Genomic DNA, 16,065 nt, shown 5'->3' with positions numbered 1-16,065 from the left:
TTGAATTTCGCATCGGGTTTGGAAGATGTTTTCTCTTTGAATTTTTTCCTCATCTTTGTATACAGTAAGGACTCTTCTTGCAACTAAGCTTAATTCATCCCTTGAAGGTTGGAGTGTTTTGGATTCCTCATGCTCATCATCTCCGACTTCTCCATCTTCAATTTCAGTTTCAGCATCACTTTCTTCACTTTCGGATTCTAGTTCGCCATTACCTTTCAACACCATAATCCTCCTATTTGACCATTGGCTAGTGATATGCCCTTGTCCCTGGCACTTAAAACACAATTTCATGAGTTTTAGAAGGCTTAGGATCATATTTACCTTCACTTTTGTGTGCTTGGACAGATTCGGTTCTAGTCTCTCTCCTTCGCCGATTTGAACTTCCTTCTCCAACTTTTGGCTTTGGGTTGTTTTCAAAGGTAGGATTCTTTCTCCAGCCACTTGGAATTGATCTTCCACTGTTGGAAACTCCTCCAAACCATGAGCCTACATCCTTCCTCTTAAATTGATGCTCCAATTTAATAGCCACATGCAACATCTCCTCCAATTCCATATATTGTTGTAATTCTAGTTGGTTGGCTATCTCATGATTCAAACCACCCAGGAACCTTACCATGGTTGCCTCTCTATCTTCATTCATACTCAACCTCATCATGAGCATCTCCATCTCTTTGTAATAATCCTCCATGGACCTACTTCCTTGAGATAGGGATTGAAGCCTTTGATGCGGCAACCGATGATAATGTGATGGTACGAACTGCTTCCTTATGGCTCCTTTCATTTGTTGTCATGTAGTGATCAAGTCATCACCAACTCTCCTTCGGGTGTTTTGCTCATTGGTTCACCATTGGAGTGCACAATGACTAAATTCCATTACTGCCAACTTCACCTTTTTAGCCTCTGAATAATTATGACAATCAAAAATCATCTCCATTCTCTCCTCTCATTCCAAATATGCTTCCGGATCACTTTTTTCCATGAAAGGTGGAATATTTACCTTGATGTTCCCTAGATCATCCTCTTCATTCCTTGCTGGTCTCCCACGGATTGGCCTTGCTTGAGGTTCAAAAATTTCATCAAACCCCTCGTCCAAGTCATCTCCAAAGTTACTTCCCCTGAATTCCTCTCTTGGTCGCCCTCGACCTCCTCAACCTCAACCTCGTCCTCCATGAGCATCTAGCCTTATATTCGGCACTCCTTGAGATGTTTCTATCCTATCCATCCTTTGATTTAAATGGTCAAATTGAGTATTCATCTGCTGTAGTTGCTCCAAGACAGCCCTCATGTTCATTTGCTCACCACTCCGGAAGCTCGAGAACCACCATGGAATCCTACGGAGTCTTCTTCATTAATTCTTAAAGGTGGATCTCCTCTTCTCACCCTTGAATCTGACATGTTAATATAAATAATGCAAAATAAAATAAATTCTAACCAAAAGTCACTCATTCACGTGTTTCACTCAATCAAGGTCTCGACACTCATGTTTTCACACTAGTTTTGGCTTTTATCCTCTTTTAGCTCACACACTCTTGCCTTTTTCCACTCAATGAATTATCTTAAAGTTCTAAATAAAACACCCAAAAAACAGCAATTAGATCACAAGTATGTTTTAATCAAACTTATCAACAAAAAATAAGCAAAAAGTAAGCAATACCGAAGGAATTAACAAATCCTAGTTTTCGGCTTTTCTAAGCAAAATAAGGCAAATCAATGAGAAAAATTTGGAATTTCTAAGAACTGGAATAGATGGTAAGAGTTTAAGGATTCAAGAATAAAATTTAGAAAAAATAATTTCAAACACGAACAAGAATCAAATCGAATAAAAATTAAGAATAGTGTTGGTTGTTGTTCTTGTAATTCAAGTTTCGTATCAATTTCTTTATCTAATTTTAATCCAAATAATTTAAACACCCAAAATTCAAATATCCAGCAAAAAAATAACTCTCCAGCAACTCCAAATAATGAATAACTATGCATCAATTCAACAGCTCCAATAATTTCCAGCAAACAAATTTCAACACCAACAAACCAAATTTTTTTTTTTTATTTGGCTTTTCTTCTTCTTTTATTTTATTTTTTACTCACAGATTATAAAACAACTACAGTACCAAGAATCAACACCAAAATTGCAATTCCAACACCAAATAATAACCAAACCCGTGACCTCCAACAAAATACAAAAGTGCAGTTTTTTTTTATTTATATCTATTCGAATTTTCTTTTTTCTTTTTTTTTTAATATATGAATGCAAATATTGAAGACTAAAACAGCAAATAAAAATCAACAAAAACCAAATTAACAAGCACAATGATAAAAGACAACCAACAAACTAGGAAACAAAAATACGATAAAACTAGGAAATCCTAATTCAGTTAGAAATGAATTTTTGTTTATTTTTTATTTTTTTTAAGATGCAGAACGTGTATGGGATGGATGCAACCTTAACCTAGTGGTAAAACTGCAATAAAGCAAATAAAGATAGATCAACTCTGAACAAAATTTGGCTTTGATACCAAATGATATGAACCTAGGACGATCTGCTCCTAAACCTGTATTATATTAGCCCGGATCTAATTATATTCAAGTTCTAATGGTCACCTTGACCCCTAACCAACCTGTGATTAGAAATCTTGGTATATAATGAAGACGCTACAATAGGTGATGGAAGGCCTATTGATAAGTCAAACTAAAACACTCACTCACCAATGGTGTTTTAGGTGTTCAAAAGAACAAAGAGAATTCAATCTCACAAATAATTTTTTGTATATTATTAATGGTGTGTTCTTCCTCAAAAACAAGCCCTTTTATAGGCTAAGAGACAACATAAAACCCTAAAACAAAAAGGAAAACCTGGCCATGCAATGAAGAATCCTAATATGGCTAAAAGTCTCCTCCTTTCCTAATCTAATTTGGATTAATTAATTCTTTTATTTTGAATTAGAAACTAATTAATTTACAATTAAAATAATAAAATTATAACCTTCCTAAACTTATTTTTCCAGTAAATAAATAAATAAAAACCAAAAAGTAATGGTAGTTTCCTAAAACAAAAAGTAGAAACCAATTACGAAACTAAAATACTAGCTTTTTTGACTAAGTTGACTTTAACCAATTTTTGACCTCTTTGAGCTCCAAATCAACTTATATATGCTTTTTAGGATGCCAAATAAGATTATAATGGAGTCCCACATGTTTCCCTTGCCTGGAGGAAAGAGAAAAAGCCAACTCAGCACAATACAGTAAAGGCAGCATAAAATACAGCAAAAATAGGCCAAATTTACTAACTATCCATGCAACCGCTTTTTGGACGACTTTTAAGCTGCTTTGACTTGATTCCATGTCCTCTTAGACATATGTATTGAATCCATGAAACATTGGAACCATTTCATGCTTCCGGGCCTCCATAATTGCACCAAAACCACTATCCGGGTCCGTACTAGCTTCCACCACTTGTATGCTCAAGATAGGTTTTGGATCTTTGGGTATGGACCAGGCCTTTTGAATATGAATTACTCCCTGGATAAAGGCAGCAATATTGTCCTTCTTAGCTTGGGCCCTAGTGATCGGTCTGGTCTTCATCCGTATTGGGTCGGCACCGCAGCAGGTTGTCGGTTGAGCGGGTTCTAGCGGATTCGCATCACTTGGGTTCATCAGTTTGTCACTTCAATTGCTTCCTCTACAAATTCAATTTCACCTTCCGATCCCTCACTTTTGGACTCCAACTCACCATTAACTTTTAACGCTGTAATTCTTTGATTTGGAAATTGGTTGGCAACATCTCTTTGTCCCTGGCATTTAAAATAAACAATATGTATAGTTTTAGAGGGTTTAGGATCAAATTACCTTTAAACTTAGTGCTCGAGTGGAATCCAGCCTTGTATCCCTCCTTGGCCTATTAGAGGTTTTCCCCTCTAGCTTTGGTTTTGGTCTTAAATCAAAGGCAGGATTGCTTCTCCAAGCACTTGAACTTCACTTCCCGCTGTTTGAAACCCCTCCAAACTGTGAGCTTGTACCCCTCCTTTTGAATTGGTTCTAAACTTTGATGACCACATGCAACATCTCTTCCACTTCCACATATTGTTGTAATTCTACTTGGTTGTCTATCTCTCAATTCAAACCTCCCAAAAACTATGCCATGATTGCCCCACGGTCCTCATTAATGCTCAACCTCATCATGAGAATCTCCATCTCCTTGTAATAGTCCTCCACAATTCTACTTCCTAGTGACAAAGATTGAAGCCTTTCGTGTAACAACTTATGGTAATGAGTCGGCATAAATATCTTCCTCATGGCTCCCTTCATTTGTCGCCAAGTGGTAATTAATTCATCACCAACTTTCCTTCAGGTACCTTGCTCATTATTCCACCATTGAAGTGCATAATGTCCAAATTCTAAAGTGGCCAATTTAACCTTCTTTGCCTCGGAATAGTCTTGACACCATACGCTCCTCCCACTGTAGGTAAGTGATGCAAACCCGCCCGAGCTTGCAACACCGACAACTCGCTGGGGTACTGATCCGATACAGATGAAGACTGGACCGATCACTAGGGCTCAAGCTAAGAGGTTTAAGGATAACCTTGCTACCTTTATCCAGAGAGTAATTCATTCTCAAAAGGGCTTGTCCATACCTGAAGATAAAAGACCTGTTTTAAGTATCCGAGTGGTGGAGGCTAATACATCGGATACTCATATACCGGACATTTTATATCGGACACCCTTGTCTCGGACATTGGAATCTTGCCTCGGACATCTGATCTCTGGCTCGGAGCCTTGCCCCGAACATCTGATCTTTGACTCGGAGCCTTGCCTCGGACATCTGATCTCGGACTTCGGACATCGGATGCAACTTAGTTTGGCCAGACACAACTTAGCTCGGACAGACATCAGTTAGCTCGGCCAGACACAAGTTAGCTCGGACAGATATCAGTTATCTCGGCCAGACACAAGTTAACCCGGCCAGACATAAGTTAACTCGGTTGAAGACATAATTCAGCCTAGATGTCAACGTCAACTCGTTACCTAATTTGCGATTGACTTTATTTCTTTTTGGGGTTTTATTTATTTATTTTCTGGACAAATACTTTAGGAAGGTTTTTATTTTATTGTAAATTAATTAATTCCTAATTTAATATAAAGGAATTAATTAATCAAACTTAGATTAGGAAAGGAAGTGTAGTTGCGGCCAACTAGGTTTCTTTATGTGTGTGGCCGGTTTTACCTAGGGTTTTTAGGGTTTATTTTGTTTCTTTCAAAACCTATTTAAAGGCTTATTTTTCAATAAGAATACAACTTTGATTTTATAAAGAAAATACTTGTGAGATTAATTATCTCTTTGTTCTTTGAGAACACCTAAAACACCATTAGAGAATTGGTTGTTTTAGTTTGACTTATCAATAGGCTTTCCATCCCCTATTGTGGCATCTACATTATACCAAGGTTTTTAACCACAGGTTGGTTAGGGGTTGAGGTCAATTCCATTAGAACTTGAACTTAATTAAGATCTAGGCAAATATAATACGAGTTTAGGTGCAGGTCGTCCTAGGTTCGTATCATTTGGTATCAGAGCTAAATTTTGTTCTGTTGGGGTGAGAAGGTTATGACCAAGAGCAAGCTAGCTTGAAGTGTTAGCAACAAGCAAGCTTTTGGTGATGCTCTTGGGAATGGTTGTGTGTGAGTTGTGTTTTTAGGTTTTGGTTATGGTATTTTCTGGTTTTTAGGGTTCCTAGAGTGTTCTAAGGTGTTGAAGAAGAGATAAGAAGAAGGGGACCACGTTGCTTTTTTTTTTTTTTTTTTTTTCATACACAAATGAGTCAAAAACCAGCTGCAACATGTCTATTCCAAATATAGTAAAAAGTGGCACATGGTTTTGAACTAAGTTCCTATTGTTTAACTAGTTTGGGTAAACAACCAAACTAGCTTCACCTACTTAGTTCCCCTTTGTATCTGCTTATGAAACTTGGTTTGAAGCATCCTTGGTCATCAATAAATATTGTTCCAAGAGCTAGGAAAGTTCTGGAACCGGATCATGGGCCAAACAGCTCCAAAACTGGCCCATACTCTGCATACTGGGCCCATCAGATACAACAATCTGTTTGGAATAGAAAATGGACTTTCCCATGTCATTTTGACCTGAAATCTGAACCAGAGTCTTCTATATATGTCTGTAGACATCCCTCAAAATTTCAGCCCAAAACTCCATTTGCAACCTGAGATATAAGATAAATAGTGGAGCTATGTTGCTGGAAATTATGAATCCAGCACCATAGGCATTTCAAGCATAACATTCCTACTCTTTTGTGCATAATTTTGCCTATAATTTTGCATACATAACTTAGGCACAAAACATTATCAAAATATACCTTGCATAAATTAAAAACATACAAAAAAATATAAACTCATAAAAGGAAAGGATTTAATACCAAGGTGTGCATGCTAGCTGGTGACATGCACCATCAAGTGGCAAAATTGCCACACTTCAACATGTTCAAGTTTGATCTATCTTTATTTGCTTTATTTGTTTTTGTGTTATTCTGCAATTTTAGCATTAGGTTAAGGTTGCATCCATCCTATACATGTTCAGCATCTTAAAAAAAAAAAAAAAAATTCATTCCTAGTTGAATTAGGATTTCCTAGTTTTATCGTATTTTTGTTTCCTATTTTGTTGGTTGTTTTTCATCATTGTTCTTGTTAATTTTGGATTTTGTTGATTTTATTTTTCTGTTTTAGTCTTAAATATTTGCATTCATATATTCAAAAAAAAGAAAAAAAAAAGGGTTTGCAGCAATATATATAAAAAAAAGAAAAGAAAAAAAAAACTGCACATGTGTGTTTATTTGGAGATCACGGGTTTGGTGAATTTCTGGAGTTGGAATTGCAAATTTTTTGTTCATTCTTGCCACTGCAGTTGTGTCTGATATTCAGTGAGTGAAAAAAAAAAGAAAAAAAAAAGAAGAGGTAAAGACAGATAAAAAAAAAAAAAGAAAAAAAATATTTCGGTTTGTTGGAGTTTGATTTGTTTGCTAGGAATTTGTTGGAGCTGCTGGTTTTTTTGCTTATTTATTCAATATTTGAGTTGCTGGGGAATTATTTTTGCTACTGGATATTTGGATTTTGGGTGCTTAAATTATTTGGATTAAAATTAGTTAAAGGAATTGATACAAAACTTGAATTACAAAGAACAACAACCAAAAACTTTTCTATATTTTTGTTCTCTTTGATTCTTGTTCGTATTTGAATTTATTTTTCTAGAATTTTATTATTGAACTCATAATCTATTACCATCTGGTCCAGTTCTTCAAAATTCCAAAGTTTTCTCATCAATTTGCTTTATTTTGTCTAGAAAAATCGAAAATAGGTTTTTTTCATTCCGTTCGGTATTTGTTTATTTTTGCTTACTGTTTTGTTGATAAGTTTAATTAAAACATACTAGTGATCTAATTGCTGTTTTGTGGGTGTTTTAATTAGAACTTTGAGATAATTCATTGAGTGGAAAAAGGCAAGAGTGTGTGAGCTTAAAAGAGGGTAAAAGCCGAAACAAGTGTGCAAACATGAGTGACGAGTCCTCATTTAAGTGAAACAGGTAAGGGAGTGAAATTGTAAGGTCCTATTTTATTTCTATTGCATTATTATACTAACATGACAGAATCAAGAATGAGGAGAGGATAGCCACCCTTGAGGATCAATGAGGAGGAGTTCGTAGCATTCCATGGCAATGCCCGAGCTACCGAGAGTGGAGATCAAGTGGACATGAGAGCTGTTTTGGAGTCAGTACAGCGGGTTAGTGCTCAAGTTGAGCATATGAATCAAAGAATGGGAAGGCTAGAAGCCTCACAAGGAATGCCGAAGACAAGAAATAGGCAAGAATTCCATGGAGGACGAGGCCGAGGACGAGGAGGCCGCGAGAGACCGAGAGATGAATTTGATGAGGAGCCATTCGGTGGAGACTTTGAGGAAGGTATGGACGAAACTTTTGCTGTCCAAGATAGAGCTAGCCATGCAAGATATAGGAGGGAAGATACAGATGATGATTTGGGAAATATCATGGTTAACACCCCACCTTTTATGGGTGAAAGTGATCCCGAAGCTTATTTGGAGTGGGAAGAAAAAATGGAGATGATTTTTGACTGCCACAACTATTCGGAAGGTAAGAAGGTGAAGTTGGCAGCAATGGAGTTTGGACATTATGCACTCCAATGGTGTACCAATGAGCAAAATACCCGAAGGAGAGTTGGTGATGACTTGATTACAACATGGCGACAAATGAAAGGAGCCATGAGAAAGCGGTTTGTGCCATCCCATTACCATAGGTTGCTGCATCAAAGGCTTTAATCTTTGTCTTAAGGAAGCAGGTCCGTGGAGGATTATTACAAAGAGATGGAAATGTTAATGATGAGGCTGAATATGAATGAGGATAGGGAGGCAACAATGGCGAGATTTCTTGGTGGTTTGAACCGTGACATTGCCAACCAACTTGAATTACAAAAATACTTGGAATTGGAAGAGATGTTGCATATAGCAATTAAGCTTGAGAACCAATTCAAGAGGAGGGGTGTTAGCACACGGTTTGGAGGAGTTTCTAGTAGTGGAAGGGCAAGTTCAAGTGGCTGGAAAAACAATTCCACTTATGAAAGCAAGCTGAAGCCGAAACTTGGTGAAGAAGCTACTAACCGGCCAAGAAGGGAACTTAAAGCCGAATCTGTTCAAGCCATTAAAGGTGAGATAAAATCTGATCCTAAACCTCAAAAATCCAGAGAAATAATTTGTTTTAAGTGCCAAGGAAGAGGACACATAGCCAGCCAATGCCCAAATAGAAGAATCATGGTATTGACGGTGAGCTGGAATCTGCAAGTGAAGAAAGTGAAGTTGAAACCGAGCGAGAGGAGAATTGCAATGAAGATGAAGCCGAACCTGTAGATACATCTAATGTCGAGTTGAGCTTGGTTTCAAGGAGAGTACTTGCTGTCTACAAAGATGAAGAGCAGATACAAAGAGAAAACATCTTCCACACTCGCTGCGAAATACAAGGTAAAATTTGTAGCATGATTATAATAGTGAGAGTTGTAATAATGTGATAAGTAATCTTGTAGTTGATAAATTAGGCTTGAAAACAATTAAACATCCAGAGCCCTATAGGTTACAATGGTTAAATGATAGTGGTGAGATGAGGGTAAATAAACAAGCCAAAGTAAAATTTAGTATAGGTAGATATGAGGATGTAGTCTTGTGTGATATTGTTCCCATGATTACTGGACATATACTATTAGGCAGACCATGGCAATTTGATAAAGATGCTACTCATTTTGGTCGAGAAAATAGTATTGTTTTCAGGTTTAAATGGAAGAAGGTCAAGCTGGAACCATTATCTCCTAAAGAGGTTTACAAAGACCAATTACAAATGCAACAAAGGAGAGAAGCCGAAAAGCTCAAGGAAAAAGTAAGTATGGCACCAACAGCTTCACCATCCTGTCAAGAAGGTAAGATTGAGGTTGCTGATCAAGGTAAGGTTTCTAAGGCTCATATTGAGTGGAAAGATCAAGGAAAAACCGAAAGAGAGGGGACAGAAAGCGGCAAACCCGAGAACTTGGAGAAGGAAGGAAAATCCGAAGGTTTGCACCAATCCAAGGGAAAAAGAGAAAAAGAAAGAAAAGAAAGGTTAAGTAGCAATTTTTATTTGAGTTTAAGGGATATTAATAAGGCTATTGAGTGCAAGAAACCTTTGCTGTTCATGATTTATAAAGAAAATTATTTTAATGATCAAACTAACTTTGAAGAACTTGAATTGCCAAGTTCAATGATTTCTCTTTTGAAGGAATTTGGAGATGTCTTCCCAAATGAAATTCCAAGTGGACTACCACCTATTCGAGGGATAGAACATCAAATTGACTTTGTTCCAGGAGCTTCCATACAAAATAGACCAGCTTATAGGAGCAATCCCGAGGAAACAAAGGAGCTGCAAAAACAGATAAGTGATTTGCTTGATAAAGGATACATTCGTGAGAGTTTAAGTCCATGTGCTGTTCCTATTTTGTTGGTACCTAAAAAGGATAGTTCTTGGAGAATGTGTGTTGATTGTTGGGCTATAAATAACATTACTATCAAATATAGGCATCCCATTCCTAGATTAGATGATATGCGTGATGAGTTGCATGGTGCTTGCATGTTTACAAAAATTGATCTTAGGAGTGGTTATCATCAAATTAGGATGAAAGAAGGTGATGAATGGAAAACCGCATTCAAAACTAAATATGGGCTGTATGAATGGTTAGTTATGCCTTTTGTACCTAGTACTTTCATGAGGCTTATGAATCATGTAATGCGTCCATTTATTGGTAAATTTGTGGTTGTTTATTTTGATGACATTCTAATATATAGCTGAAATTTGGATGATCATGTGGATCAACTTAGGCAAGTTTTGCAAGTTCCTAGAAAAGAAAGATTGTTTGCTAACATTAAAAAATGTGAATTTTGCAAAGATGAGCTTGTGTTTCTAGGGTTTATAGTAAGTGCTGCAGGAATCAAAGTTGACCAAGCTAAGGTGAAAGCAATTCAAGAGTGGCCGGTTCCTACTTCTATCACCCAAGTGAGGAGCTTTCATGGCTTGGTGAGCTTTTATAGAAGATTTGTCTAGGATTTTAGTACCATAGCAGCACCATTGAATGAAGTTGTCAAGAAGAATGTTCGCTTCAAATGGGGGAAAGTACAAGAAAAATCTTTTAATTTGTTGAAAGAAAAATTGTGTAATGCACCTTTATTAGTTTTGCCAAATTTTTCTAAGACTTTTGAAATTGAGTGTGATGCTTCGGGTGTAGGTATTGGAGCTGTCTTAGCGCAAGAAGGAAGACCCATAGCCTATTTTAGTGAAAAATTAAATGGAGCTGCCCTAAACTACCCGACTTATGACAAGGAGATGTATGCTTTGGTGAGGGCTTTGGAGATGTGGCAGCATTATCTTATGCCAAAGGAGTTTGTGATTCATACGGATCAAGAGTCTTTGAAGCATATCAAGGGTCAAGGAAAGCTCAACCGAAGGCATGCCAAGTGGATTGAATTTATTGAAACCTTTCCCTATGTGATCCACTACAAAAAGGGTAAAGAAAATGTGGTTGCCGATGCATTATCCCGAAGGTATGTACTCTTTTCTACATTAGATGCTAGATTGCTTGGATTTGAACAATTGAAAGAACTTTATGAGCATGATAGTGACTTGGAGAAATTTTTAGAACCTGTTTGAAACATGGATTTAATAAATTTTATATATTTGAGGGATATTTGTTTAAGGAGAACAAAATTTGTGTGCCTAATTGTAGTATTAAGGAATTATTGGTTCGGGAAGGACATGGGGGTGGTTTGATGGGTCATTTTGGTATTTTGAAAACTTTATCCTTGCTGTAAGAAAATTTTTATTGTCCTACCATGAGGAGAGATGTTGAGAGAATTTGTGAAAGATGTTTAAAGTGCCGAAAAACAAAATCAACATTGAAGCCGCATGGATTGTATAAGCCTTTGCCGATTCCTACCTATCCTTGGGTAGATTTGTCTATGGATTTTATTCTTAGGTTGCCTGGGTCAAAGACAGGTAAGGATTCAATATTTGTTGTAGTGGATAAGTTCTTAAGCTATTTTTTGAAAACTTTGTGGGCTAAATTTGGTACTAAGCTTTTATTTTCAACTACTTGTCATCCACAAACTGATGGACAATCCGAAGTAGTAAATAGAACCTTGTCTGCATTATTGAGAGCATTAATTAGTAGAAATTTAAGAACTTGGGAAGAATGTTTGCCACTTGTTGAATTTGTATATAATAGAACTTTACATTCAGCAACTAAATTTACTCCATTTGAAATTGTTTATGGTTTTAATCCTTTGACTCCATTAGATTTAACACCTTTACCTTTAAGTGAGAGTGCTAATCTAGATGGAAAACAAAAAGCTGAATTTGTAAAGCAGATTCATGAGAAGACACGAGCAAATATTGAGAGGAGGACCGAGCAATATGCAAAGGTGGCTAATCAAGGCCGAAAATCAATGGTGTTTGAACCTGGAGATTGAGTGTGGCTGCATTTAAGGAAAGAAAGGTTTCCTGAACAAAGGAAATCCAAACTAATGCCGAGGGGCGATGGACCTTTTCAAGTTTTGGAGAGGATCAATGACAATGCCTACAAACTTGATTTACCGGGTGAGTATAGTGTTAGTGCCACCTTTAATGTTGTTGATTTATCTCCTTTTGCTGCAGGTGATGACTTCAATTTGAGGACAAATCCTTTTCAAGAGGAGGGGAATGATGTAAACCCGCCCGAGCTCGCACCACTGACAACTCGCTGGGGTACTGATCCGATACAGATGAAGACTAGACCGATCACTAGGGCTCAATCTAAGAGGTTTAAGGATAACCGTGCTGCCTTAAACCAGAGAGTAATTCATTCTCAAAAGGGCTTGTCCATACCTGAAGATAAAAGACCTGTTTTAAGTATCCGAGTGGTGGAGGCTAATACATTGGATACTCATATATCGGGCATTTTATATCAAACACCCTTGTCTCGGACATTTTATATCGAACACCCTTGTCTCGGACATTGGAATCTTGCCTCGGACATCTGATCTCTGACTCGGAGCCTTGCCTCAGACATCTGATCTCTAACTCAGAGCCTTGCCTCGGACATCTGATCTCGAACTTCGGACATCGGATGCAACTTAGCTCAGAAAGACATCAGTTAGCTCGGACAGACATCAGTTATCTCGGCCAGACACAAGTTAGCTTGGACAGACATAAGTTAACTCGGTTGAAGACATAATTCAGCCTAGATGTCAAAGTCAACTCGTTACCTAATTTGCGATTGACTTTATTTCTTTTTGGGTTTTTATTTATTTATTTTCTGGACAAATAACTTTAGGAAGGTTTTTATTTTATTGTAAATTAATTAATTCCTAATTTAATATAAAGGAATTAATTAATCAAACTTAGATTAGGAAAGGAAGTGTAGTTGCGGCCAACTAGGTTTCTTTATGTGTGTGGCCGGTTTTACCTAGGGTTTTTAGGGTTTATTTTGTTTCTTTCAAAGCCTATTTAAAGGCTTATTTTTCAATAAGAATACAACTTTGATTTGATAAAGAAAATACTTGTGAGATTAATTATCTCTTTGTTCTTTGAGAACACCTAAAACACCATTAGAGAATTGGTTGTTTTAGTTTGACTTATCAATAGGCTTTCCATCCCCTATTGTGGCGTCTACATTATACCAAGGTTTCTAATCACAGGTTGTTTAAGGGTTGAGGTCAATTCCATTACAACTTGAACTTAATTAAGATCTGGGCTAATATAATACGGGTTTAGGAGCAGGTCATCCTAGGTTCGTATCAGTAAGCCTCCAGGTCACTTTTTCCCATAAAAGGTGGTATATTGACCTTAATGTTCCAAGGTCATCATCTTCCTCACATACTTGCCTCCCATGGTTTTTTCTTCCTTGGAGTGCAAAAATATCTTCGAACTTTTCCTCAAGGTTATCTCTATAATTACTTCCCCCAAAGTCCTCCCTAAAATGTTCATGGCCTCTTCAATCTCCTTATCTTGGATTCGGCCCACCTAGGGAATTTTCAATTCTTTCCATTCTTTTATCTTGGTGATCAAAGTGAGCATTCATCCTTTGAAGTTGTTCTAAAATAGCCATCATGTCGGTAGGTTCACCTTAAAGTCCCGTTGATCTTTTTTCACCGTTGTGCCCTACGGATTCCTCTTCAAGATTTCTTAATGAACCATCTCCTCTTCTCATTCTAGATCTATCATGTTAATAAAAATAATGTAAAAATCCTCACAAATCCATTCCCTCACATATTTCACTCAAACAATGTCTCGACACTCATGTTAACACACTAGTTTTAGCTTTTAACCATCTTTTAAGCTCACACTCTTGTCTTTTTCGACTCGCAAGAATATCTCAAAATTTTATTAAAACACACTCAAAATAGCAACTAGATCACAAATATGCTATAATTAAACTTATTAACAAAACAGCAATTAAAACAAACAAATACTGAGTGAATTGATAAAACCTAGTCTCGGCCTTACTAATGAAAAAAAAAAAAAAAAGGTAATTCAACGAGCAATTTTTGGAATTAATAAAGAGCAAACCAGAATATTAAGAAACCAAACATTCAAGTATAAAACTTATAAAAGATATTCAAAAAAAAAAAACAATTTTAATCCAAACAATTTTAGCACTCAAAATTCAAAATCCAACAACCAAACATTTATTAAATAATCTTCAACCCTAGCATTACAATTTTGTTTCGTAAAATCAAACAATTCCCAATAATAATCTACCAAAACTGGACTTTGTGCAAAATTTTAATTTATTTTTTTATCTTCGGCTTTTTTTTTTTCTTTCTTTTTTCAAAATCACTCACAGATTATAACATCAACTCCAATAGCAAGAACCAACACCAAATTTGCAATTCCAAATGCCAAAATTCCACCAAACCAGAGACCAATTTTCAACAAAAACAAATTGCAAAATTTGTACGTTTTCTGCAATATGTTCTCAAACTCCTTTTTTTTTTTTAATATATGAATGCAACTAATTAAGATTAAAATAGCAAGGAAAATCAACAATAAACTAAATTACTAAGAATTAATATGCAAAATAACAAACAAACTAGTAAGCAAAAATTCGGCTAACATAAGGGATAAATTCGGCTATCAAGAAAAATCCTTGTTTTTTTAAATGCAAAATGTAAATAAATAGGAAACAACTTTAACCTAATATTAAAATTGCAGAATAACACAAAACAAAATAAAGTAAATAAGATAGATCAAACCTAAACAAAATTCAGCTTTAATACCAAATGATACGAACGTAGGTTGACTTGCTCCTAAGCCCCATTATATTAGTCCAGATCACAATTAAGTTTAGATTTTAATGGTCACTTTAAACCCTAATCAACTTGTGATTATAAACCTTGGTGTATAATCAAGACGCCATAATAGGTGATCGATGTCCTATTGATAAGTCAAACTAAAACATTTGATTTTATTAAGTGTTTTAGGTGTTTGAAAAGAACAAAGAGAATTCTTTCTCACAAATAAATTTTCGAATAATATCTAAGCTACTGATCCAATGAAAAGCAAGCCCTTAAATAGGCTAAAGTTACAAAACAAAAACCCTAAATAAATAGGTCAAAACCGGCTACCATAGTGGTTTCATTAATGTGGTCGAATTCCACCTCCTTTCCTATTCTAATTTGGATTTATTAATTCTTTTATTTTAAATTGAGAATTAATTAATTTACAATTAAAATAATAAACAATCTACCTTCCTAAAATGATTTTTCCAGTAAATAAATAATAAAAAAATCAAAATAAAAGACTAATTTCATAAAATAATAGTCAAATTACAAATTAAAATTAGATTCAATGTGAAATGTAGGAGGCCAAATCGGATTAATATTGATTACCACACATTTCTTTCTTGATTGGAATAAGTCAAACTTGCTTGATCAACAAAACAACTCAAAGTCAGTGATGGAATTTGGTGTAGGTTTAAGTTGTTGTACCCTAGAGCACAATCATTCAAGGTGTTAGTCAATAATGATTGTTGTTGGTTCTTGGTTCTTGATTTTGTTTTTTTTGGCTTTGTTAAGGTTTTGTTTCTGGTTTTAATGGAGGTTTAGGGTTCTTGAGAAGGTTGTTAGCTTTTGGAAAGAAGAAGAAACCAAAATGTAGTAGTTGAGAGAGAGAGAGCCAAAAATGTTGTTTTTCAAAATCTGTTTTTTGAATATTTTCTTTCTCAACGTTTTTCATTACAATTTTCATACTTTTAAATACATCAAAAAGACAATAAGGCATGCTGCCATATTGAGCAATAAATACAAAAGCATTAAAAGTAACCAATCAAGCCAAACTACCTCAACTAACTCTAATCAATGGGCTGGGCATGCAAGAAACCTTCTTTAATGGGCAGTTCAGCTTGTCTAAGGTATTTGAATTTGAAAACCAGCTCCATTTGACTTGAAAATTGTAGGGAAGCCTTTTTGAATGTTAAAATATGTTCTAGCTAAAAACCATATAAAACA

This window comes from Ziziphus jujuba, chromosome 4 (assembly GCF_031755915.1).
Source record: "Ziziphus jujuba cultivar Dongzao chromosome 4, ASM3175591v1".
Classification (NCBI taxonomy): domain Eukaryota; kingdom Viridiplantae; phylum Streptophyta; class Magnoliopsida; order Rosales; family Rhamnaceae; genus Ziziphus; species Ziziphus jujuba.
Note: the sequence above shows the minus strand (reverse complement) of the source record.